We start from the raw sequence: 26,103 nt of genomic DNA on the forward strand, positions 1-26,103 counted from the left end.
TTGGTCAAAAATTTTAATGACCTCTTATTTACATAAGGCTTAGGTAATAATTAAGTTTAAATCTTATTTTTGTTTTATTTTTCTTGCTTCTCTCTTTACTTATTTTTAAATAAATTTTTCATCAATATTAATTCACATTTTATATCATATATTTCACTTACTTAAATGGACAAGTTGGTCAAAATCATCTCTGAAGACGAAATGACCAAAATGCCCTCCGTTTAGCTTAAGGAGCCAAAACTGTCTGTACCAATCTTAAAAATTCTCCTAACATTTTCTTGATTCTAATGCTACCTAGGGCGCTGTAACTCTTCTCTGGCAACCCAAAAATTATTTCACGGGATTTCCCTCGGGTTTAGGGCTACTGGCTGTGAAGATAGCAATTTCCGGTTAGGGTCACCCATCACCAGGGCACCGGCTCATTTAACCTTGGTGTATTTCATACCTTAAATTTTTTTAAATTTTTTTCCTTACTATTATTTGAGTTATTTATGACTCCTCACTTTAGTTTAAATATAGTTCCAGATATTCTAGCTTTCAGGACCGACACCGGCCACTAGAACTGTAGAATGTACAGACTTGCTAAAGTGAGGGTGTTACACATGCTCTTGGTCTCCAGTACCTACGCGTAGCAAAAAGCGACGCCCTAAGCATATAGCTTAGTGGTGTCAATATAAAATAAAAATAAATAAAAATAATTAAATATGCATAAATTATGCTGTTATTTCATGCATATTGGATTTTTGGTAATTATTCGTAATATTCTATTAATTTAGTGATTTTTATGTTCATTATTTAATTATAACTTTGTAAGATTTATTTTAGCTACCCAAGTAACCTATACTAGTTGACTGAACTGGATAAATGGGTAAACTAGCATTGGGTACTAAGTACCTCGGGCCGTCATACCATCGATCACATAGTGTCTACCAGGTGTGCAACAGAATGGCTGACAAGCCATAATAATCATCAGGTACAAAGCCAAGTATATAAAGAGTATCAAAATGGCCAAAAGCCATAATATCACAAAATAGCATTAAATGCCATAAATCACGAAATGGCATGAAGCCATAGGCAGTACTGCAATCGGAACCCTATTAGCATGCCAACCTATCTAAACCAATCATACTAGACATACTAGGGCATATTAACAAAGGTAGGTGTTTATTTCTTTGCATTTGATATTATGGAGGTTACTATTGACATTACTATTCATGCAAAATGTTGACTTTGGAGAGGAACCACTCAGTTCGAGGAAATCCCGATCTGGCGAAGGTCTTAGGCTCTTCGATTTGTTCTTAAGAAGATTGGATTCAGATGGACCAGGAGAGCATCAAAGATCTTCTAACCCAGACCATGAGTTTGGGATTGGAGGCAATTGCGAACCAACAGATAATCAGGGAGAATGCTCATCTCTTAAGAAGGGAGATCATCAAGGCAGTGCAGGATGCGGCAGTTGCGAAGACCCAACTCTTGACCGCTAATGATCAGATCATTGACTTGGAGAGCCAAGTGAGGTCTTCTGAGGAAAGAACGGCTCAGCTGGAGAGGGAACTTAAAGATGCTCGGGCTTGCCGAGCTGCTAATCTAGCTCGATTCTCTAGAGAGATAAGGGCCAAGGAGGACAAAGCTTTGGTGAAGGAAGCCAATGCTAATGTGAATGCCCATAGCAATCTCCTAGCTGAGCTGGTGAAGCGCTACCATAAAGAAGACTTCACCTGGCTGGAGAAGCTTGCCCCTAGTGTTGAGGCCGAGAGTGAAGAGGAACATGAGAGAGAGGAGGGAGAGAACATTGAAAATATACTTGAAGAGCAAGCTAGGGAAGATCTTCTTGCTGAGTAACTTTGTATTTTCTTTTAAAATGAATTAAGTTCATTTGTGATTAATTCTAGATGAGATCGAAAAATATTAAATCAAGTTTGCACGTGCTAGATAGAATTAACCCCTACTAAATTGAATAAAGTTGAACATATAACCTAAGATCGGTTATCCCTCATAAAACATGAGACCACTTAAAGAGATTGGAAAAACGAACATGGGATCGTAAGACCTTATGACCGAATATCGATTGAAACTTTGAAACATTTGGAGTGATTTGTAAAGACTTGAGATCGGGTCCTAGTCAAAATAATTTATTAGGATTGGAACAATTATTTAGAGATCGGATAAAACATCAACTTGATTAAGAAATTTTGAACAATTAGAGTGAGATACCTGATAAAAACTAACCACAATTTGAAATTTTGAATTATGTGACCCCACCAAGATCGGAAGACAATAGAATGTAAGACCAGATGGTCCGAAGATTGGACATCAATCCGAACGAGTTGAGTAGAGGCAGAGAGGTCGAAAAACAATTAACTTGAGCATATCTGAGGTCGAATAAACTTGACATTTATTATTTATTTGGGAGAACTGAAATTATTACTAGTTCAGAGAAAATGACCTGTGGTCAAGTAATTTAGTTGAGATTGGGTAAAATATTAAGATGAGAGATCCATTTAAGAAAGTATCAACAGAAAATTGTATATTAATTACACAAGTTATGCATTTGAAGATCGACCAAAATATGGTGTCAACATAAATTATTAAAATCTAATGTAATTATAAAATATATAAAATAAATTAAAAATGAAATAGTAATATAAAGTAAAGAAAACACTAAAAAAACAATAATTACGAGAAAATATAGGCTATTGAAGTTTTTATGAGTTGGACTAATTGAAAAAAAAAACTAATTGTTTCTCAAAACATGGTTTACAAAATTAACGATCCCTGATCTCCATCTCTCCCCTTTTCTCTCTTCCCCTCATCAACATCCCTTTAGGTCCAAGTGTATTATCAATAGCCCTTTGGGATTCTCTGTGGATTTATTGCATTCAGCCAATACCTCTCTCCTTATTCCTCTTTTTGCTCTCATTTCATTGCATAAGAAACTCAGAACCCTAGTTATAGTTTTTCCAATTTTACTTTTTACTTCTAATCATATCTCTAATTTTGAATCCAAAGCACCAATTAAGCCAATACTCAAAAATTTCAGTTACCAAATCATATCTACTGAAACCAAAAACCATGATTTCACTTTGCTAATAGAGCAAAATTTCTTTTTTTTTTTTTCAACATTTACTTGAGATAAATACTACATCCCTAATTTGAAAAACAAAGAGATTACTTTAACACTTTTTTAAAAGTGTCTCATTTTGTCATGTGTTAAGAGAGGCAAATTCATGTGCAGATCCCTTGGTAAAACAGGGTTTTAGTAGAACCTCAGGCTTCGTTGCTCTCCTGTAGATTCTGGTCTTGGAGTTTTTTATCTGCTCTTTTGTTTTGGTGTTTACTATTTGTTTTGGTGTTTTTTAAGTTCTAGTTGTGGTTGGTGTTCTGTAGGTTCGATGTAAATGGATTGTTTATCGGCAAAGTTTTAGTCAGAGCCCCTCCACAATCTCTCTCATTTTTATTACCTTTATAAAATTTTTTTGCTGATATATATATATATATATCAAGCTCAAATTTATCTCCTCACCCTGAGAAATCCCAAAATCAAAGTGGTGGAGAAGGGGAACCTGTTCAAGCCAATGAAGTCAGGGAAAAGGAAATGAAAGGGAAGGCGAAGGCGAAATGCTCCTACTGCGTTAAATTTTAAAGACCGAAATGTACGTAATGCATTGGATTAAAATTAAGAAATTTTGACTTTATTGAGGTAGATAGAACTTGTTGAGCCGGGACGACCTTGACAATTTAACGCATTCCCCTAATATCATTATTATCAGCTTAGGAAATTTTCAACACTGGGCATGGATGGTTTTGTATATAGTTTTCTGCATCTCACTTTTTGAACTAACCAAACAATTCTAATAGCTGCTTCCAGCCTCTTTAAACCAAATGAAGTTTAGTAAGCGCAGCTTTTATACATTTGTTTGTCTGCAAGTGTTTCTTTTCTTCTCTATTAACTTAGGATGCCTGCAAGCCGGTGCTTCAGGAAGAGAGACAGATGAACTTGCTTTGCTCAAATTCAAACAAGGGATAACCAGTGATCCCCATGGAATCTTCAACTCATGGAATGATTCTCTCCATTTCTGCCACTGGACTGGAATCACATGTGGTCGCAGCCTTCAAAGAGTCACCTCCTTGGTCTTAGAAGGGCAGAATCTTTTTGGTTCTGTGTCACCATATATTGGCAACCTCAGCTTTCTTAGGTTGATCAACCTCCAAAACAACAGCTTAAAGGGCGAAATTCCGCAGCAACTTGGCAAGTTGTTTCGACTGCAGAAGTTCTTTGTCAACAGTAACTCATTAAATGGTACAATTCCACTCAACTTGACTCGCTGTTTCCAGCTCAACACAATATATTTACAGTGGAATAATCTTGCTGGAAAGATCCCAGAAGAACTTGGCTCCCTGCCAAAGCTGGAAAAGCTTGGACTTCGCAATAACAATCTGACAGGAGAAATTCCTCCTTTAGGCAACCTTTCATCACTTACCATGTTTTCTGCAACATTTAATGATCTGGAAGGAAGTATTCCAAATGAGATGGGTCGATTAAAAAGCTTGAATAGTTTTGCCGTTGGAGTTAATAGATTATCAGGTATAATCCCCCCATCTCTTTTCAACATCACATCTTTGAGTTTTCTGGTATTTGCTGCCAATCAACTTAGTGGGAGTCTACCTGACAATATTTTCTTCAGTCTCCCAAATCTTCAAGCTTTTTTAGTAGACGGAAACTTTTTCTCTGGCCCAATTCCAAATTCATTGTCTAATGCCTCTCAGCTTCAACTCGTTGATATGGGCATGAACAAATTTGTGGGACAAGTTCCCACTAATCTTGGAAATTTACAGAGTATCTTACTGCTGAAATTCGAGTTCAATAATCTTGGAAGTAATTCATCGAATGACTTACTTTTCTTGACCTCCTTGACAAATTGTAGTGATCTACAAATCTTCTCTATCACCAGAAATAATTTTGCAGGTGTCTTGCCAGACTCTGTTGCCAATTTTTCAACTGGGCTCATTAGATTATATATGGGAGGAAATGAAATCACTGGAATTATTCCTGCGGCGATGGAGAATCTTGTCAACTTAATTGATTTGCAATTGGAAGAAAACCTTTTCACAGTTTTCATCCCATCTCAGTTTGGAAAGCTTCAAAAGCTACAATCATTAGTTTTAAGCTACAATCAATTGTCAGGTCAAATTCCGTCCTCCATTGGTAACCTCACCCAATTATCTCGTGTATTGCTGTCTGGAAACAAATTGGAAGGAAGCATTCCTCCAAGTATTAGAAATTGCCAACATTTATAGGCTGTACGTATTGCAGAAAATAGACTCAGCGGAGAGTTACCTGAGGAAGTTTTAGGTCTTACTTCTTTATCAAAAATAATTATCTTTTAACTCTTTCACTGGGCACTTACCAACAGAAGTGAGAAAGCTTTAAAATGTAAATACACTGGATATCTCAGAAAACAATCTTTCAGGTGAAATTCCTGGAACCATTGGAGGTTGCTTGAGCCTAGAATATCTTTATATGCAAGGAAATTTTTCCCAAGGAACCATCCCTTCATCTTTAGCTTCCCTTAAAGGCCTTCAATATTTAGATCTTTGGCGAAACAACTTGTCAGGACAAATTCCCAAAGATCTCCAAGAAATCCCTTATCTCCAATACTTGAATCTTTCGTTCAATGATCTTGAGGGAGAGGTACCAGAAAGAGGAGTATTTACTAATGTCAGTGCATTATCACTGATTGGGAATACCAAGCTTTGCGGTGGTGTCCCAGAACTTGGTTTACCAAAATGCACTACTAAAATCTTGAAGAAAGTGAAATCCCACACGCTTAAGCTAGTGGTTGCAATTGCTTGTGTGGTTCCAACTCTGCTTTCGTTTCTGATCTTTTTTCTTATTCGCTGGATGAGAAAATCAAGAACCAAGCCTTCTGTTGCACCCTTAGAAATGAACCACCTTGTAATGGTATCCTATAAAGACCTTTTATCACGGAACGGATGGATTCTCTTGTAGCAATTTAATTGGTTCAGGTGGCTTTAGCTCTGTGTATAAAGGATTTCTACCTCAAGTCCAAACACCAGTAGCTGTTAAGGTCCTCAACCTCGAGCAAACGGGTGCCATTAAGAGCTTCACGGCTGAATGCAATTCGCTGGGGAATATAAGGCATCGAAATCTTGTTAAGCTCGTAACATGTTGCTCCAGTTTAGATTACAAAACAAATGCATTCAAGGCTTTAATTTTTGAATATATGGGGAATGGAAGCCTAGAAAAGTAGCTGCATCCATGTGCAGAAGGTGAAAATCAGAAAAGAAGCTTGAACCTTCTTCAAAGACTCAATATCGCCATTGATGTAGCATCAGCATTGCATTATCTACATGACCTCTGTGGAAAGCCTATCATTCATTGTGACCTGAAACCCAGCAATGTTCTTCTTGATGATGACATGGTTGCTCATGTAAGTGATTTTGGTCTAGCAAAACTCTTCTCAATCAACAGCAATTTATCTCTGAGTCAAATCAGCACAACTAGAATCAATGGAACCGTTGGTTATGTTGCTCCAGGTAATTAACAACTATACAAGCATCTTCCTCTATTTTTCTTCTTTTTCTTCTAATTCTGCTTCTTCTTCTTCCCTTAATAGTCTTTTCTTTTTTTTTTTCCTTTTATCATATAAACAAAAATTGATATGTTTTTCAGGACCACCGTTCTATATCCCATCTCCAAGCCACATTCAGTTCCATATAAATCCCCCCTGAGGAGTTATATGCTCAATAAAATTTAACTTTCACCTATACCTGCTCTAATCAAGACCTGTTTTCCCAGTTTGTTAATTTATTGTTAGTCAACAAATGATGAACTTATTATTGCCATATTAATTTGATTACTTTTACATACATGTAGAATATGGAATGAGAGGCATAGCATCGAAAGAAGGAGATGTTTATAGTTATGGAATTCTTGTGCTAGAGATGTTCTCAGAAAGAAGACCAACTGATGAAATGTTTAAAGAGGGAATAAATGTCCATAATTTTGTAAAGGCAGCATTGCCAAAAAGACTTTTACAAATTGTGGATCCAACCCTTCTCCCTAAAGAAATAGCAAATGAAGAATGTGATGATGATGCCACAATGGAAGCAGAAGAAACCAATCACCATGAGAACTTGAGCCAGGTTACAACAAATCTGAGACAATGCCTAGTTTCAATGCTTGAAATTGGAGTTGCATGTTCAATGGAATCACCAATGGAACGAATGAATATGGCTGATGTCATGAACAAGTTGCATTTGATAAAGAAAACTTTTCCGAATATTCAGATGGAGGGTGATGAGAGGTAATTCTATGACTTAACTTCCAAATTTTTTTTTTAGCTTAATAATTAAATATATCTTAGTTCTTGCCTTCAATTGGCTTTTTTTTTTTTTTTTTTTTTCTTGACGCAACATAATAGATATTTAACGGGTTCAAGATAACATGGGACTAAAATCCATTTTGACTTACATAAAAATTATGAAAATAACTTAACGTTATCAAAAGGGAAGGGGGTTAGTGGGGCCTCATATATGTATATTCTTTAAAAAAATTATTTTATTTTAATTATTGACCCCTCTGATAATTTTTATTATTTTATTATATTATGAATAATATGAAATATTTATTTTTTTTTATTTTCATCATAAATTTTATAATATTGACATTTTCAATTTTTATTAATTTAATTATAATATATTATAATATTTTTTGAATAGATAAGATTAATTCCTTCAAAATATAAAAATAATAGGCATAATTAATTATTTTTAAATTAATTTTACATTTAACAATATCTCAGAGTTAAAAATTTTATTTAGTAGAGCTATTTATTTAATTCATCAATTTTAAGTGTATTTAAATAATTATATTTAAATCAATATATATATATATAATTAATTTTTAACAATTAAAATTTCAAATAATTGCAAATAATTAATTTTTAAAAAATAAATTTTAATAATCAAGACGTTTTATAATTATTTTAATAAATAATTAAAATGATGATTGTAAATTGAGAATATTATTATCTATGCTACCTTATAGAATTTAAATATAAAATACTTTTATGTATATATCAAATTTTCATTTAAATTATTTAAAAAATTATATAATCTTTTTCAGAAAATAAATTATATAGTTACTTGAAGTCTTTTCACATATATTAGTTCAAAATATAAAATTGCCCCATTTTATTTTTTTTAATTAATTTTAACGAAAATATACTGAAAATCATTTAAAATATTTTATATATTATATATTTTAAAATATTTTTATAAAGTTAATCAATTGACCACACTTAATAGCATGTAGCTCTGCCCTTATATTAGCCCTCTCAAAAAAATATTTTTAGCTTCGCCACTGAACGTTATAGTATTGTTTCATACTCCCTTGAAAATTCTTTTCGATTAATGGTAACATGACCAACTTTTCAATAGAAAGTCATATTGAATAAATGTCCACTCTTCTAGTTGTGATACATGCAAATGTATCTTTCTGAACTATCTCCTTTGTTATCTTCTTGTTTTTTTTTTTTTTTTTTTTTCCTTCGATGTGTTGTGCTAACATTGTCACCCTCAAAGAATTATTTTAGTTTAGTTATACTCTATTATGATATTTGTTTAAATATATAACATTGATTCTTAAAAAATACACAAACAATGAGTATAATTAATTATTTTTAAATTAATTTTATATTTAACATTAACTCAGTGGTGAAACTAGAAATTTAATTCAGTAGACTCATTGATTTAGTTAGTCAATTTTAAGTGTATGTGTGCGTATATATATAATTTTTAATCACAATCAAAATTTGAAATAATTATGAATAAAAAAATTAATTTCAATAAATTAATTTTAATAATCAGGATAATTTACATTAAAAAAATATTAAAATGATGATTGTAAATTAAGAATATTTTTCTTCTTGCTAATTAATAGAATTTAAAAGCAAATATTTTTATTTATATATATATATATCTCAAATTTTTATATATCATTTAAAAATATTAAAAATAAAATTTTATAAATAAATTATATAATTTTTTTAAAAAATAAATTATATAATTACTTGAACTCTTTTTATATATATTAATTCCAAATATAAATTTGATCTTTATATTTTTTACTAATTTCAATCAAAATTTATTTACAAATATTAAAAATATTTTAGAAATTATATATATTTAAAAAATTTTTGTAAGGTTGGGTGCATCAATTGGTTACATTTAAGAACACATGTCACTGTATTGGTCCCTCAAGGAAAATTTTTTATATCAGTGAAAATTATTTTACCTGAGTCTGAACTCGATTAATATTCTCAATATTTGAACCTATCTCAAACCCAATTAAAATTTATCATCAATTACTCAAATCCATTCTAAATCCAATTATTATTTTTTGAAAAATATCCTAGCCCATTTTTACTAATAGATATAAAACAATATTTTTATTAAAAATTTATATTTTAAAAATTTAATGACTAAATAAAATATTTAAATTTTATTTGTTTAAAATATAATATATAAAAAATTTATAAATATTATTATAAAAAAACATACACTTTATATTAATTAACCATTTATATAAACAAATTTGGATAATGATATCAAATGTGTAACACTCAAACCTTATAAATGTATTATTTTTTAAACTTATCTCAAACCTAATTATATATTATCTAAATTAGTCTTACTCGTTGATGCTTCCATCAATTTCAATTTGACCATTGAACTTCGGTTTGTATTGGTAAAATCTTTAAATTTTTATTTTTATTTTTATTTTAATAATCATAATTACTAAACTTAAGTGAATTTAATAATTGGATAGGTTATAAAATTATTATATTTTGTCATCACAAAAATTTAGATCAACTTCTTATAAAAATATAGCTAAATTGACATCATTGTTTACGTCTGAAACTCTCTACTTTTTTGCATTTCCCAGCCGCCAAACCTTACTTATATATGTTTCGATACTTTCTTTTTTTTTTACAAGCATTGCATATTCACTTATTTATACAATATAACACATTAATGCTACAAATTAGGCTTACTGTGTAGAACAACCTAATGCTGACCATAAAGGCAATCAGGCCTTTGTGATTTTGAATAGCAAATATTGCAAAAAATTAATCAATTTATCTTCAACTAGTGCATTTATGATCATCCAAATAAAGATGCTCATCAATTTCTCTCTCATTTTTGGCACAAAATTTGATGTTTGACAAAGCAAATGCTCCAATAAAGATGATAAGTATAAAGATAATTCAAGTTGACACTTGATAAGTACCAATATCACAGTTAAATTACAAAGTTTCCACTTGAACACTCCTAAGATGTACAATATACAAAATACATGAGAAGTCTTACAAAGCCCTATCAGCATTCATTCAATCCACCCTTCTTATAACTGGTAACTGAACATGTAATGGAGCAGTGACATTGGAAGATGAACAACTCACCAGAAATTTATAATCTTCAGCACATCTTTATCTTTAAGCCCAAACACAGAAACTATACACCTAAACAATTTTTTTTTTATTAGCTTAAGTTGCATAATGATGCACATAACATACTATTCATTGTTTAATACTACTTACACAAATACAAGAGAGAGAGAGAAATCTAATCTCATTTTTTGTTCTAAGATGATTATGCAAAAAAAAAAAAAAAAAAGAACAAGATTCACAATAAAGAGTTGCAGAAATGACAAAGCATCACTAACCTTAAAAATCTTGAAAACATAAGCTTGTATCATTAATGCTATGTAAGAGGTACTGAAGGAAACTTCCATTTAGTCATCCATAATCTACCTTACATCATAAACATATATGCAATTACATCAAATATGGTTCTAATACATTACACCCTAATATCAATGCATTTCGTGATGCACGGTTATACTTAAAGCAGAAATTAAAGTAATTAATAGACCAAGCTTCAACCCACTCTCACTTCACTTTTCCAAGGAAAATCCAAGCATCAAGGTATCTAAAACATGCAATTGCCCAAAAGGATTTTAACTTAAACCCTTTGCATGCAAAAACGGCTAAGGGAGAGAGAAAAAAACTAATTTTCTTTTAAAGATGAAACTAAGTGAGCTATTTATACCCTACTATCGAGGGGATTTTTGGTTGCTGAAAGCCCAGCTTTCATCTACCAAAGTCTATTTTATCCAAAAAGACATTTGAATAATAACAAGGGACTTCAGCTATCGAAAGTTTAACCTTTGGTTGTCGAAGTTCTTTCTGCCCACAAGGATACCTTGATTTCTTTTCTTAACAAAATTCACATATAACCTATACTCTTAACACATTAATTTCATATATATATATATATATATGGTTCACCACTTCCTTGTCTATGAAAATCTCAATTTCACAAGGATTTTCCAATGACGATAGGAATTTCAATGTTAGAAAATGATGGGTGTTACATTGGTGAAGAGAACTTTCAGATGGGACTAACCATGCCAGATTTGGTGGCTATTTTTAGCACTAGCGAGGACAGAGAAAATGGGGTTTTCAGAGCTTTAAAGGCATTCTCAGCCAACCGGTAGTTGGAATGGATGATTGGATCTTGTAATCTTCATCTACATTCCACAAGCCTCGAAATGACACCAACAAAGAAGATGCTTAACGTATTGCCTAAACTATATTGGCAAACATTGGGCAACTAGAGAGGAGTTTTGACTAACTTGTCATTAGACCTATATCCAGCAGCTCATGGGCATTCCGAAAGTGTATTCAAATTGGCGATAGCTCATTGGTGTTGTGGATTGAGTTTTTGACCTAGTCTTAATGCCCAATGGACTCTCCTAGAAAGTGGTTATGTTTACAGTCATTCATAGCATTTTCAGAAGCTCCGGACACATTCCAAGTGTCAAAATCAGCATTGGTAAGCCTGAACTCCAACTTAGTGTTTTATCTATCTGTTATGCTTGCAAATTTAATTAATAAAATATTTTTGGCAGGTTGAAAATAATTAAAATAAATTGTAAGGACTTAGGATGATCTAAAGGACCTCTAAGAATACTTTTGAAATTTTTTATGGACATTTAATAATTATTTGGATTGTAGAGGAGATAGAGACCTGAGTTAGAACTTGGATCAATGGATGTATGAGATAGAGACCTGAGTTAGAACTTGGATCAATGGATGTAGATTAGTGTTCCAGTAGGCACTAGATGGGCAATATGATATGTATGGCGAGCTTGAGGTCAATTTGTGTTGTTGCTATTACTTGTGTTTCTTTTACTTTGTAGGGATTAGGTCTAGTTACAAAGAAAACTCTATCGAAAATTTAGCAATCCATAGGATTTATTATTCTTGCTTCGGTTTTATTTAATTATTTTTAGTCAGTCAATTGATAAATGTATGTGTTTGTGTAGGTGATTGAACTAGCCTTTTTTTTTTTTTTTTCTAGCTGGACCAACTGCAATCGGGTCGAGTATTTATTATTTTTATAATTTCTATTTTATTTATATTTCCTAGTATACTCATACATTCACTTATATATGTACGTGTTCATCGATATATTTGTCATAAATACTTTTTTATTTTAAATATTTTAATCTTTTAATTTACTTTACATAGAATTATATATATGTAAATAAATAAATTACAAAAATTTATTCAATTGTTAACCTAATTTTTTTACTCATAGTCTTATATTCTTTTATGATATTAATTAGTAAATATAAAAATAAGAATGAGAGAATTTAAGAACTGATCAAATTATTTTTATAATTTTTTATTTTACAATAAATAATAATTAACATATTAAAATCTTAATCTTATTATAAATCTTATTTCAAAAAATATTTATTTAAATAAAAATCCTAGCTCAAACAATTCTATTAATAGTAAATAATAATGCACAATTAATTTAATGGCTTAATATTAAAATTTATTTTTTAAAAATTTTTATAATTATAGCTATTTTTTTTTTTTTTTTTTTTTTTTTTTTTTTTTTTTGTAATTCTAACATAGTTTTTAAAGTTTATTTTAACCTATAGTCAAAAGTAATTTTAATCAGCTAACCAGATATAATTTTGATTATTGATTTCTTTTCTAATCAATTGATATATCGTAATTTTGACCATCGATTTATTTCATTTTTAACTACTAACTAAAAATAATAAAATTTTAAATTCAAGCTAAAATTTTCAAAAAATAAAGAATTGGCTATAACGCAAAAAGTTGAAAAAAAAATTAAAAATTGGGAAGGGGGAACATTAGAATTTTCAAAAACACTCTTCATTATTTTTATTATTTATAAAAATACCAAATTAAAATATATTTATAAAAAATTATTAGTTCTAAAATTCTTATTGCATTAAGATAAAATCAAGCAGTAAAACACATATTTTTTTTCTTACAATCTCTATTCTAAATGGACTATAATAACTTTATTAAAAAAGATAAAAAAATTAAAACTGTTTTGAAAATAACTTTTAGTAAATAATAAATTTTAATTTATAAAATAAAAATATTCATATTCTCATGTTTTATTTGTAATATTTTAATCACTAAAGTAATATATATTAAAAATTTTATTTCATGTGTTTTATTTATAATATTTTTAATTGATTAATGTAATATAAATTATTAATTTTGTTTTTTTATAATTTTTTAATCAACTTTAATTAGAAATAAAATATAATTATGCTTATAAATAATTACTTTTAATTGACTATTAAAAATAATATATTATGATAATATTATATTATATATGAAAACTTAAAAAAATTATATAAAAAATTAAATTATAAATTTATATAACAAGTAAATTAACATACAATATACGTTAAGATAAAAACTAATTAAAAAATAAAATCATTATTGCAAATTTTTGGATTGCATTTTTTTTATCCAAAAATCAATTAATCCACATTTATGAAACAAAATTCCACTAGACCTTTTATTCAGTCCACCAAGATGACTGCTAAAGGCCAAGCTGCTCCTATCACCCTGCCAGAAGAAGTCTAAAACTGGCAGACAAAGAATGCTACAACTCAAAATAAGATGTTAGAGCGCCTTGATTCAAAAATGGATAGAGTCCTTTCTCAAACTCAATCCATAGAATAAGGTTGATTCACGGGTTGTTTCTTTATGGAGATGTGGACAAATTATAATTTCTATAGTCTGAATTATTCAAATCAATGTCTCCATAAAAGCCTTGGTACTAAGGTCCACGTTCTTCTGGTGAATCAAGGACAACACTAGCTAAGGCTTCACGTGCTTCACTGTCTTTTGTATCCATTGTGTAACATCCTCACTGTAGCAATTCTGTACATTCTCTTGTTTGTGAAGGTGTTGGTGCGGGCCACTAGAACGCCGAAAAAATATTTAGACTAGAGTAAGGAGTCATAAATAACTCAAATAATAATAAGAAAAATTTGAAAAAAATTTTAGAAATAAAATACAATCAAGTTAAATGAGACGGTGCCCTAGCGATGGGTAACCTAGTGGGAAGTTGCGGTCCTCGCAGCTAGGAGCCCTAAACCCAGGAAAAAATTTATAAAATAATTTTTGAGACTCCAGGGAAAAGTCATTGTGGTTTCGATAGCATTAGAAAGCCAAGAAAATACTTAAAAATTTTTTGAGATCGGTACAGACGATTTTGGCTCGATGAGCCAAACAGAGGGCATTTTAGTCATTTCGTCTTCAGATATAATTTTTGACCGACTTGTCCAGTTAACTAAATAATTATTATAACATAAAATGTGAATAAATATTGCTAAAAATTTAATTAAAAATGAGTAGAAAAGAAAAGAAAAGAAAATGAAATAAAAGTCATATTTATGACATAAACATGATGCAATTAAAATATTTTCACCCAACCAAATTTTGACACATCATTATATACCACTTAAACATGAATAAAAGAAGATAAAAATTGAAAAAAAAAAAAACTAAACAGCCATCTTCAACCTTGGGCAGCCGAATTTAGAGAGAGAGAGAGAGAGGAGAGAAACCACCATTGAAGCCCCCTTTCAAGCTTTGGTTAACCCATCAAACTACCTCAAAACCCTAGCTTCTCTTCACAGAAACTCATCCTCACATCTAGAGCAAGCTTTGGATAGCAAAAAAAAGGAAGAAAGTGAAGTTTTGAAGTCTTGGAAAGTACTAAGTCAAGGTTAGTGCCAATTCCTTCTAAAAATTTTGTGTATACCTTATGTGGAGTAGGAATTGAGTGAGAAAATTAAGTGGAAATAAACAAAATTTGCATGATGAATTTCTACCAATTTTGGCAGCCTTATGGTCTCTTAGGGTTTCATCAATTTGATTGCATAATAGTTGTGTATGGCTGCCAATGAACATGATTTTGGTATTTTGTACTGTTTGTATTTTGTAATTAAACTTTTATTTTCTCATGTATAGTTGAAACTCATGTAATATATTTTGGTGTTAATGCAAATATTTGTAATTTGTGTTTATAAATGAAAATTTAGTGTTTATTTATGATCTGTACATGATTATCATGTGAAATCAATGAATGAGAAATAGAAGAATTTTTGAGAAATGGTTGAGAAATATTGAGATTATGTTGATAAAATGGAGGTTGAGAATGATGGGAAATGTATTAGAAGTGTTTTTCACAGGTTCCGAAGAACTGTTTTATCCATTTTTAGCCGGTACTTTGCCGGATTTTCTATAAATTTTTTGGAACCTCAAATGAATTTATAATTTCAATAAATGACTTAAATGAGTTAAATTTCACAAATTGCACTTCATAACCATAAAGAAATAAATTAAGAAAGGATAAAAATAATTGAGATAAAATATTATGTTCCGATGCACTGTGTGACATATCTTGCTCGGCTATACTGTAGACGGATAAGGGGTGTCACAAATTGGGTCTTGCGAATCTTGAAAGACAGCATGAGTCCAGTCGATGGGTCCATCTGGAGTGGCATGTGATGGTCCTAGTGATGTGCATGTGATATGAGTATCCGATGCAGGATGATAATTGTTGATATCACATAAGTGGCGTCCAAGCTGGTGCCTTAGGGGACCCATGTGGATTTTGTCTGTGATGGTGTTTTTGTACGTTTTCCATTCATAATTGGAGTTCTGTGACCAGAGGAGACCATCAGACCTTTTGAAAAATGGATCGGACTGTATATTGTTGGGTTAGAGGCCTGTCTTCAATACCGTGGGAGTCAATGAGCCTTCTGAGACTATAAGGACCACTCTAAAAACCTTGAGAGTAAAGTCCTGGAGGTGTGGTTCTGAGGATGGCCAATCAGGTTCTGAGGATGGCCAATCAGGGTCTAGGAACCCCATACCATTTACTGTATGCTTATACTCATGCTCAATGCCGCTTCCCACTCCTTTTGTACTCTAGGCTGCGAGCCCTTTTGTACTCACATATAGCATATAGTATGAGGATCCTATGAAGGACCTAACTGGTTGTCCCTTTTTATGCTTCTTGGAGGAATGCTTTGGAAATGGGTACTTTCAGTGATGAGTCTTTTTCTTTGCCTTGCAGACACAGTTCCTTTCCTTGCATTTTATGGACAGGAGAGACTTTTGGCATACATGCTTCAGTGTCTTGCTATTGTTAATGATGTCTTTGAACAATTTCTGTTGTCACACATCTTTTCAAGACAAGCCAAAGCCATCTGATGGATTTCTCCAATAGATATGGCGTTCATATTTCTGCGTATGGCTGCAATAGAGCGATGTAGCTCTGGTTGTGGCTGTTCTGGAAGAGAGGCAATATAAGTGTGACGCAAATTGATATCATTGAATTCATTGAGAAGATAATATCGTTGCACCATTCTCTGGTAATGCTTCTCAATGTCTATTTTCTTTAGGAAGCAACATCTCATATAGTATTTTAATCAAAGTCATAATACTATCTTTCTTGTTTATACAATTCAGTGATATAGTGTTTATACTAATATTTAGATATTGAGGGAGTAATACCCCTCCTAACTTTTAGAGGTTGAATGAGCATTTTGACTAAGGTTACCAAGATTATACCACTATTTTTATATTTAATAGCTAATTCAATAGTTTTTTTTTTGAACACTTATATTTTAACAGCTATATATAAAATTAACCTCTAACAGCTAATATCTAATAACTAACACTAACCACTACTAGCTAATATCTAAGAGTTAATAGCTAGTGAAATAACTGACAGTTACTAAAATAACTAACAACTACTAAAATAAATAATATTGTCAAACAGGCCTTTAATATCTATCAACTATTTTACTAGTTGTTAGTTGTTAGATATTAGCTATTAGTGATTAGCTATTTATCTAACTATTAAAGTGTTGTTAGATTAGTTGTTAAATGTAAAAATAATAATAAAATCTTATTGACCTTAGTCAAAATGCTCCCTCAACCTCTAAAAGTTAGAAGGGATAGCTTTTCATTAACCACTCCCTCAACATCTAAAAACTAGTGTAAACACTATATTACCGAACAGTATAAATAAGAGATGTAGTATTTTGACTCAAGTCAAAACGCTAAATTTTACCTTAAAAGTTATTGCGGAATAGGAGATTACTTTAACAAAACCCTGATTTCAACCAAATACCATGATTTCACTTTGCTCATAAAGCAAAATTCAATATTTTTTTTCAACATTGACTTGAGATAAGTCGTAAACCCCTAATTTGAAGTACAAGGAGATTACTTTAACAAAACCCTTGAATTTAAGTATTGATACCTAGATAACAAATAAAAAATTTACATAAATTTCAAGCTCAATTTACCTCTTATGTCAAGAAATCCCAAAATCAAAATGGTGGAGAAGAAGAACTTGTTCGAGCCAATGAAGTCAGGGAAAAGGAAATGAAAGGGAATGCAAAGGCGAAATATAACGAATGCTTTAAAAACCAAAATGCACCTAATTAAGTGTTAACTTTGTTGGTTTATTGGGGTAGATCAAACTTGTTAAGCTGGGATCGACCTTGACCCTTTGACGCATTCTCCAAATATTATTATTTTAAGCTATGAAATTTTCAACACTGGGCTTGAGGTTTAATTTTTACAAACTTTTTGAATTGCAGTTTTCATCAAAAATTAATTAAATCACGTTTTTGTATTTATGAACACGGAATATTTGAGGTTTATATAATTATTTTAAATAAAAAAAATTATTAGGTGATATACCAAAGACCGTCTAAACTATTATTATTATTATTATTATTATTATTTAGCATGATTATAAAAATTAAATCGAAATGATCCGTTAACCAAAAATCTAAGTTTCGTTTAATTTAGTTCACTTATAAATTCTTATATATATATATATATATATATATATATATATATATATATATATATATATATATATAAAAGCTGTATAAACTCGTAATTTTAATTTTTTATATATTATATAATATATGAAAATTCTATTAAATTTTAGAATTTTTTTTAATTTTTTATTTAACTTTATGAAATTCTTATTACTTAAAGTATATTTTTTTAATATCAAATTTATTGTGTATTTCTTTGATTAATATAGAAAAAAATTACATGTATTTATAAATTATAGGAAAATTTATATTATTAATTATAGACATTCTTGTACATATATGATCTAATTAAAAAAAAATGAAATTACATGAATTCGCTATTCAATGATATATATTATTAAGTATAAAATTATTAAAAAATTTTAAGATTTTAGTTTAATTAATTTTAAATTGATTAAGTGATAACGTAAGGGTTAATAGAATAAAATTTAGATTTAAATAGAAAATTAATCAAATCAATTAAATTAAAATTTTTTAAATAATAATAATATTTGATATTATTTTTTAACTAATTAAAATAGAGAGCATTAATTTATGATTACACGTGCACCAATTAATATTTTTTTTTGTTAAAATTGATTATTTTTTATTTATAATATAACTATTTTTCATTTATTTAGTAATTATTTAATTAAAAGTAATATTAATAAATTTGCTAATACATGAAAAAATTTTTAATTTTATTTTATTTTATTTGTTAAATGTATCTTTACTTTGATAATAATTATTGTTGAGTAAATTGTCGCAAGGGCTTTTATGGTTGTCGGACGATTCTCACCGAAGCGAAAAAAGTGAGGAGTCGTTACTTTAATTTTAAGGGAAATTAAAGGAAACCATTTATAAAAATAAAATTTATAAAACCACTTCTAAAATAGAGATTTTAGGCTCGGGGTCCGTGTACGTGTGGAGAAAGTGTTAGGCACCCCACTTCGTCCCTTAATGAGGGCAAGCAGATTTAACGATGTGCTCTTTATAATTTAAGATCGATAATTTTGGGATTAGAATTATGATGTTGGTCACTGTTATTGATAAAAGGAACGTTTGATATTTCACCATTTTGGGTTATCTAAGAACATGAGTATATGGGATGACCCTACAGTGAATTGATATTGTATTTGTTTAATTTGTTATGTATTTGTTATGTTCCTCCCTCTTCGAATTAGAACTCTAATTCCGAAGAGGTGTTATTTGGTCCCTAATGGTTCATAACGAGTGAGGAGGACTCTCGGCTCACACATTATGTACCTCATCATTGGCATTCAAATAACTGAGAGTGCGGTGTGTATAATGGATATGCAAGAAACGATATAGGTATAGATTTTCATTCCTTTTAATTAGGACTCTAATTCAAAAGGGATGTGTTAATTAAAACCTAGAGAATTTCCTTCATTAATGAGGACTCTCAGTTAATGAAGAAAGGTCTCATTATCGGCATAATTACTGGTAAAACCTTTACCCATATCGTTTCATCTTAAATGATTTAATATTTTGGGATTACGGTATTTGTTTGATTAAGCCGAATTGAAGGAAAAGTTTCCTAGCTGACATAAATGTGTGGCTCCCAAGAAGGACTCTCCATTGGGTCCAAGATATAAAGTTCGGGGTTCTTGGAAGAACTCTCTCGTGAATCGGTTACTAAAATGTGTGTTGAATTCTGTAAAAATGAGTGCTGAGGTTTTCAAGGAAAGGACTCTCTCTCGATCTTCCCAATTTCATACTGAATGACTTTACAAAAATGTAAGTCTATGGGGATTTAGGGAAAGGACTCTCTCCCGATCTCCCTAATTTATGTGAGAGAACTTTATAAAACTACAGGAATTCTAAGAAAAGACTCTCTCCCGATTTCCCTAATTTAGTACTGAATATTTTACAAGATATAAAACTATGGGAATTCAAGGAAAGGACTCTCTCCTATTCTCCCCTATTTTTAAAAGTAAACTTTAATAAAGGTATAGCAATCGCAGAAGTTGAGTTGAACTCTTTCCCGATCTCTCTCTAGAAGACTAGGATAATGTGATGCATTACGCCCGTCATTTCCCAATCTCTTTATTACTATCTGGGCTTTTTCTGGTTTCCAATCTCATAACTTATTGTCCGAACTCTTTTCTACTCTTGACTTTCGACCTCTTGTTTATTATCCGAATCTTCTACTTCTATTCGAACTACAGCAATTCTTATTTCTCCTCATTAATTGAATCTGAACTCCCCACATTATGATTCGTTTTTATCTAATTTTCTTTCGAACTCTTTACTATTTTACCGAAATTCCAGTAATATTTATATCATCCGATCTCTTATTCTTACACTAATAAAAATAAAAATAAAAATCTTTTTCAGATGAAGTATGCATTACGATAGCATACAAAAAGTAATATTTGAGAGATAAGTCAGCCAGATACTGATCTACCCGAAAAGCTCGGTATGATATAGTGTCTAAAAAGTTCTTACATCATGGATACGGATTAATCATATTTCATTTGAGAATGATCGGTTAAACTTTTACTTGTGGAGAGCTGGAATGATAGGAGAGCCGGTATCGATGTCTCACAAGGCTGGACCACTAATGCTAAGGTGACCGTGATTGTGACACCCCTTACCAGTCTACGGTGTAGCTGAGCCAGGCATATCATACTTGGTGCTAGAGCACCTTAACTTATCTTATTTCATTCCAAATAATCACATTTAATTCCTTTAATTTGGGGTCAATTTATTAACCGGAGAAACTAACGGAGTTTCCTCTAAATTTATTAATATTTGATGTTTTCCCACCTGTTAAAAGTCTCAATAATATATTTACAATAATGTAAATTCTTCATCACATTTAATTCTAGTACTTTATTTCTGTAACACCCTAGGCAAATCCCACATCGGCAAAACACGGGAGAGATGCTGGGTTTATAAGTTGGTGGTTTGTAACTCCTCGTGACGCGTTTTAAAACCGTGAGGGCTTCGGCCCAGAGTGGATAATATCACTAGTGGGCCGGACCGTTACAATTTCAATGTTGCAAACTCACAATTTTCATTCATACATAAATAAATAAATTGATACTCATTCATAAACAAAATACTCAATTTCAATTAATTTACATAAGTCACAGTAATTACATAAGTGTCTAATTTACATAACAAAATAAAAGTCTAATTACAAAATACAAAATATAAAATTTCTAATGAAGCCCAGTGGTCCTACAAAAATACACTGCACGGATGAAGTGACACCGGACATAAGTGCAGATCAAAACTCTGATTCCCAGTCTAAGGCCTACTAGGCTCACGCTGTGACACCCCTTACCCGTTTACAGTGTAGCTGAGCAGGGTATGTCACACTCGGTGCCGGAGCACCCTATCTTATCTTATCTCAATTTATTACTTTTTAATTATCACATTCAATTTTTCATTAAATTTAATCAATTGTTCATTTATTTTATATTTTTTTTTCTGTGGAGAAACTGACGGAGTTTCCCCTCATTTCTTAATAATTTGACAATTTTCCCACCTGTGTGAAACAATTATCTTTGTACAGATTCACAAAATCATTTTCTCATTCAGAACATTAATAAGTTTCACTCATATAAATACATAAGAAAATTTAAATCATTTACATACATATACAATTCAAATATGAAAATTTTAAACTGTATTAATTTACATCATATGCACATTTCATGTACAAAAATACATAATTTACATTAAATGTCCAAAATTTGATTACAATAATAAAAAATAAAATACAAGCTGCTGGACACTACCAAAATATGCACTGCTGAGGAGGTGACACTCGGGACCCAAATGCAGATCAAAACTTCTAATCTCCCAGTCTATGGTCCATTGGGTCCTCTGGCCAAATCTTCAGTACCTACGCGTTGCAAATAGTGACGCGCTAAGCATAAAGCTTAGTAGTGCCAATAATACAAGAAAATATAATATACAAATAACAGTAAAAATTTTCTAGTTATTGCACTTATAAGAAAATAAATAATTACTAATTTATTATTTAGTTGAAGGCTAATTACATCTTATGATATTAACTCTTCCTAGTATTTTATTAATCGTTCTCATGATGATTTTGAGCCTCTTTTATTGAAATCATTCTTGTTCTTTATCTTGTTATTTAATTTCCTTACTTCCTTTAATAATCAATTCAATTACATTTATACTTTTCCATGTCCAAGTAAAGTATACAAATTGACCGGACTAGATAAACGGGTAAACTAGCACTGGGTACCATGTACCTCAGGCCGTCACACCATCGATCACAATATGTCTCCCGGTGTGCAGACAGAATGGCTAATAAGCCATAAAAGCAATAAGGCATAAAGCCAAGTATAACATCATAATCAGTATAGCCATAGGCTATCATATCACAGAATGGCATGAAGCCATATGCAGTACTGCTATCAGAACCCTATTGGCATGCCAACCTATCCAAACCAATCTCACTAGGTCTACTAGGGCATATTACAAAGCTCTTAATTGAATATTTGTGTTTAACATGTAAGGTTACTATTCATTTTACTATTCGAGTCAAAATATTGACTTTCTCATACATAATAGTTACATGAGTTCTAACCATATGAAATTACCACATTTTGGTTCACAAAAGTGTTGGCATTAGTTGCCAATCAATACTTAAAACCAATAGGAAATAAATCAAAAATTTCAGTTTTTATGTCCTATATTTACTGTTTCATTGGTCTAAGCTACAATGAGAATTTAGCTACCTTGTCTTCATCAAAGTTGTTCCTTTATGTGTCTTCTTTAATTCTCTTCTTGAATCACTCCATTTGGAATTTTGTAGCTCAAGTTATGGCCATTTTACCATTACTGGCAGGATTGACCGACTGCAATTTACAGGCAGTGCAGATTTGGGAGCTCTATTTTGGCTAGCTATTTCTTGTGGTTAAGTCCAGAATTTGAGTTTGTGTTCTACATAAAAGTTGTTGTAAATTATCTAAGCTTTTCATTGATATAAATTTCAGGTCAATTGGACCTTTTTACACTGAGTTATGACCAAATGAATGAATATTGTTCATTTGGTCATTTTGCCCAGGTAGAATGTGTGTTACCTAGATTTGGTCAATTTTTAGGTCAGTCTATTGTGGTTTTCTTGGCAGGGTTTCTTCATCAAAGTTGTGCCATTATGTATCTAATTTCATGTTCAATTAGCCTTGCACCAACTGAACCTACACAACTCAAGTTACAGCTGCTCAAACTTACTGGACTCACATCTAGCCCTGCAGGTCACCAAAGGCAGCATATCTAACCTCAATTCCATTGGCACAATTTACTTCAATTCTTCATCAAATATAGACAAATAGTCACTAATTGACCATTAGAACTTCCATTCACCAACACAAGAGCAAAACCCTAAGTTTTAAATTCAAAACCCTAGCTCCAATTCAAGATTTACACAACACATATCACATTAGGCATACTAATCAATTTCTAATTGATGTCTACATGTCAAACACCATTTCTAAGCCATTCAAATCCATCAAAAACCATCAAACCCTACATCTTATTATGGCTATTAAAATTGGGGAAGATACATCCAAGTGGTTTTCATCAAATTGTCTTACAATTTCTAACTTAAATAAACTCCCTAAACATGAATTGAAAGAGAAAAAGAGAGATTGGTCACTAACCTCACTTATGTGACACCCAAGCTTGCCAAGACTTCTTAATTTCTCCTTCCTTTTTGCTGCCTTAAGTTACTCAAGATACAAGGGTCAGGTTTAATGAAGAGAGGAGGTGGTTTTATGATATAAAATCAAGGTTTGCTAAGCTTTGTGGGAAGAGCTTCAATGGCGGACTCTCTTTCATTGGTTTTGCCAAGTGGGAATTGAAGAAGAAGAAACTGATTTCTTATGTGTTTCTTTATCCTTTCTTATTTGTTTTATGTAAGCTTGGTTAGTTTTGATTGGTCAAAAATTTTAATGACCTCATATTTACATAAAGCTTAGGTAATAATTAAGTTTAAATCTTGTTTTTGTTTTGTTTTTCTTGCTTCTCTCTTTACTTATTTTTAAATAAATTTTTCATCAATATTAATTCACATTTTATATCATATATTTCACTTACTTAAATGGACAACCTAGTGAAAATCATCTTTGAAGACGAAATGACCAAAATGCCCTCCGTTTGGCTTAAGGACCCAAAACTATCTGTACCAATCTTAAAAATTCTCCTAACCTTTTCTTGTTTCTAATGCTACGTAGGGTGCCATAACTATTCTCTAGAATCCCAGAAATTATTTCACGGGATTTCCCTCGGGTTTAGGGCTACTAGCTGTGAAGATAGCAATTTTTCGTTAGGGTCACCCATCACTAGGGCACCAGCTCATTTAACCCTTGTGTATTTTATAGCTTAAATTTTTCCAAATTTTTTTCCTTACCATGATTTGGGTTATTTATGGCTCCTTACTCTAGTTTAAATATAGTTCCAGATATTCTAGCTTTCTGGACCGACACCGTCACCAAAACAAGTAGAATGTACAGATTTGCTAAAGTGAGGTGTTACACACGCTCTTGGTCTCCAAGACTACCTGGCGTGACAAAAGCGACGCCCTAAGCATACAGTTTAGTGGTGTCAATATAAAATAAAAATAAATTAAAATAATTAAATATGCAGAAATTATGCTGTTATTTCATGCAGACTAGATTTTTGGTAATTATTCATAATATTCTATTAATTTAGTGATTTTTATGTTCATTATTTAATTATAACTTTGTAAGATTTATTTTAGCTGCCCAAGTAACCTATACTAGTTGACTGAACTGGATAAATGGGTAAACTAGCACTGGGTACTAAGTACCTCGGGCCGTTATACCATCGGTCATATAGTGTCTACTAGGTGTGCAATAGAATGGCTGACAAGCCATAATAATCATCGGGTACAAAGCCAAGTATATAAAGAGCATCAAAATGGCCAAAAGCCATAATATCACAAAATCGCACTAAATGCCATAAATCACGAAATGGCATGAAGCCATAGGCAGTACTGCAATCAGAACCCTATTAGCATGCCAACCTATCTAAACCAATCATAATAGACATACTAGAGCATATTAACAAAGGTAGGTGTTTATTTCTTTGCATTTGATATTATGGAGGTTACTATTCATGCAAAATGTTGACTTTGGAGAGGAACCACTCAGTCTGGGGAAATCCCGATCTGGCGAAGGTTTTAGATTCTTCGATTTGTTTTCAAGAAGATTGGATTCGGATGACCCAGGAGAGCATCAAATATCTTCTAACCCAGACCATGAGTTCAGGATTGGAGGCAGTTGTGAACCAATAGATAATCAGGGAGAATGCTCATCTCTTAAGAAGGGAGATCATCAAGGCAGTGCAGGATGCGGCAATTGCGAAGACCCAACTCTTGACCACTAATGATCAGATCGTTGACTTGGAGAGCCAAGTGAGGTCTTCTGAGGAAAGAACGGCTCAGCTGGAGAGGGAACTTGAAGATGCTCGGGCTTGCCGAGCTGCCGATCTAGCTCGATTCTCTAGAGAGATAAGGGCCAAGGAGGACAAAGCTTTGGTGAAGGAAGCCAATGCCTATGTGAATGCCCATAGCAATCTCCTAGCCGAGCTGGTGAAGCGCTACCCTGAAGAAGACTTCACCTGGCTGGAGAAGCTTGCCCCTGGTGTTGAGGTCGAGAGTGAAGAGGAACATGAGAGAGAGGAGGGAGAGAATATTGAAAATATACCTGAAGAGCAAGCTAGGGAAGATCCTCCTGCTGAGTGACTTTGTATTTTCTTTTAAAATGAATTAAGTTCATTTGTGATTAATT

At 31.5% G+C, this 26,103-nt stretch overlaps 1 pseudogene; it reads left to right on the forward strand.

The window, feature by feature from the left end:
• Positions 1 to 3,882: 3,882 nt before the first annotated feature.
• LOC110637384 (putative receptor-like protein kinase At3g47110) lies at positions 3,883 to 7,332 on the forward strand (annotated as a pseudogene).
• The last annotated feature ends 18,771 nt before the right edge of the window (positions 7,333 to 26,103 follow it).

This window comes from Hevea brasiliensis, chromosome 12 (genome assembly GCF_030052815.1).
Source record: "Hevea brasiliensis isolate MT/VB/25A 57/8 chromosome 12, ASM3005281v1, whole genome shotgun sequence".
Lineage (NCBI taxonomy): Eukaryota > Viridiplantae > Streptophyta > Magnoliopsida > Malpighiales > Euphorbiaceae > Hevea > Hevea brasiliensis.